Raw genomic sequence first — 2,500 nt, 5'->3', positions numbered from 1 at the left:
ACTTTTTTACTTTTTTTTTTCCTCATACAAAAAAACTGTGGCAGAAGCAGGTCCCATATGGTCTAGCGGTTAGGATTCCTGGTTTTCACCCAGGCGGCCCGGGTTCGACTCCCGGTATGGGAATGTATTTTTTTTATAAACTTGCAGGCAAGTTCAAAGGAGGGTGAGGTCATTTGAAAGTGAAGCGGACGGAGTTCTAGTTGGTCTTTGTGGGTGAAAAGAAAGAAATCGGAACATATCTGTTGTTAGCCATTTATTATATCCATTTTCTCAAGATCCCACTTGGCTTCAAAGCTAAACTCATCCCCATCTCCACTTTCTAACTCTATGATGCTAAGGAAGTCAACCAAACCTCATGGCAAAAGATGGAAAAATTGCCTGGTGTGAGGATTAAACTCACAGTTTTCAGATTATTAAATTCATAGGCCGACCAGATCACTGCAGAGTTAAGCAGCTGAAGTTGGAGTTGTACTTTGTGGATGGAAAAAGAAAATCATTACCCCACAGCTTTAAGCCATTCATTTGGTCCACTTGCCTTCTAAGCTAAACTCATGCCCATCTCTTAAGGAATTCAGCGAAACCTCATGGCTAAAGACAAGAAAATTGCCCAGTTTTGTCTCTCATGGCTAAAGACAAGAAGTCAACCAAACCTCATGGCAAAAGATGGAAAAATTACCTTCTAAGCTAAACTCATGCCCATCTCTTAAGGAAATCAACAAAACCTCATGGCTAAAGACAAGAAAATTGCCCAGTTTTGTCTCTCATGGCTAAAGACAAGAAGTCAACCAAACCTCATGGCAAAAGATGGAAAAATTGCCCAGTGTGGGAATCAAACTCACAGTTTTCAGATTATTAAATTCATAGGCCGACCAGATCACTGCAGAGTTAAGAAGCTGGAGTTGGAGTTGTTCTTTGTGGATGAAAAAAGAAAATCATTACCCCACAGCTTTAAGCCATTCATTTGGTCCACTTGCCTTCTAAGCTAAACTCATGCCCATCTCTTAAGGAAATCAACAAAACCTCATGGCTAAAGACAAGAAAATTGCCCAGTTTTGTCTCTCATGGCTAAAGACAAGAAGTCAACCAAACCTCATGGCAAAAGATGGAAAAATTGCCCAGTGTGGGAATCAAACTCACAGTTTTCAGATTATTAAATTCATAGGCCGACCAGATCACTGCAGAGTTAAGAAGCTGGAGTTGGAGTTGTTCTTTGTGGATGAAAAAAGAAAATCCTTACCCCACAGCTTTAAGCCATTCATTTGGTCCACTTGCCTTCTAAGCTAAACTCATGCCCATCTCTTAAGGAAATCAACAAAACCTCATGGCTAAAGCCAAGAAAAATTGCCCCATGTGAGGATCGAACTCACGACCTTCAGATTATGAGACTGACGTGCTACCTACTGCGCTAACGAGGCAAGTGGCATGGTGGTATGATCCAGTGCCAAGCCGATAATTCAAAAGAATACAAATTTTAGATCACTTTTTTACTTTTTTTTTTTCCTCAAACAAAAATACAGTGGCAGAGGTAGGTCCCATATGGTCTAGCGGTTAGGATTCCTGGTTTTCACCCAGGCGGCCCGGGCTCGACTCCCGGTATGGGAATGTGTTTTTTTTAATAAACTTGCAGGCAAGTTCAAAGGAGGGTGAGGTCATTGGAAAGTGAAGCGGATGGAGTTGTAGTTGGTCTTTGTGGGTGAAAAGAAAGAAATCGGAACACATCTGTTGTTAGCCATTTATTATATCCATTTTCTCAAGATCCCACTTGGCTTCAAAGCTAAACTCATCCCCATCTCCACTTTCTAACTCTATGATGCTAAGGAAGTCAACCAAACCTCATGGCAAAAGATGGAAAAATTGCCTGGTGTGAGGATTAAACTCACAGTTTTCAGATTATTAAATTCATAGGCCGACCAGATCACTGCAGAGTTAAGCAGCTGGAGTTGGAGTTGTACTTTGTGGATGGAAAAAGAAAATCATTACCCCACAGCTTTAAGCCATTCATTTGGTCCACTTGCCTTCTAAGCTAAACTCATGCCCATCTCTTAAGGAATTCAGCGAAACCTCATGGCTAAAGACAAGAAAATTGCCCAGTTTTGTCTCTCATGGCTAAAGACAAGAAGTCAACCAAACCTCATGGCAAAAGATGGAAAAATTACCTTCTAAGCTAAACTCATGCCCATCTCTTAAGGAAATCAACAAAACCTCATGGCTAAAGACAAGAAAATTGCCCAGTTTTGTCTCTCATGGCTAAAGACAAGAAGTCAACCAAACCTCATGGCAAAAGATGGAAAAATTGCCCGGTGTGGGAATCAAACTCACAGTTTTCAGATTATTAAATTCATAGGCCGACCAGATCACTGCAGAGTTAAGCAGCTGGAGTTGGAGTTGTTCTTTGTGGATGAAAAAAGAAAATCCTTACCCCACAGCTTTAAGCCATTCATTTGGTCCACTTGCCTTCTAAGCTAAACTCATGCCCATCTCTTAAGGAAATCAACAAAAC

General features: G+C 41.0%; 3 non-coding genes across 3 annotated transcripts; 2 read left to right on the top strand and 1 right to left on the bottom strand.

Moving 5' to 3' along the window:
• Nucleotides 1-51: 51 nt before the first annotated feature.
• Nucleotides 52-123, top strand: TRNAE-UUC (transfer RNA glutamic acid (anticodon UUC)). The gene has a single exon. It is a non-coding gene; the product is annotated as a tRNA-Glu (tRNA).
• Nucleotides 124-1,342: 1,219 nt separating this feature from the next.
• Nucleotides 1,343-1,415, bottom strand: TRNAM-CAU (transfer RNA methionine (anticodon CAU)). Its single transcript has one exon. It is a non-coding gene; the product is annotated as a tRNA-Met (tRNA).
• A 115-nt stretch (nucleotides 1,416-1,530) lies between these two features.
• On the top strand, nucleotides 1,531-1,602 carry TRNAE-UUC (transfer RNA glutamic acid (anticodon UUC)). The gene has a single exon. It is a non-coding gene; the product is annotated as a tRNA-Glu (tRNA).
• The last annotated feature ends 898 nt before the right edge of the window (nucleotides 1,603-2,500 follow it).

The sequence above is a fragment of the Hyla sarda genome, chromosome 4, assembly GCF_029499605.1.
Source record: "Hyla sarda isolate aHylSar1 chromosome 4, aHylSar1.hap1, whole genome shotgun sequence".
Taxonomy (NCBI): Eukaryota; Metazoa; Chordata; class Amphibia; order Anura; family Hylidae; genus Hyla; species Hyla sarda.
Note: the sequence above shows the minus strand (reverse complement) of the source record. Positions and strands in the feature narration are given on the sequence as shown.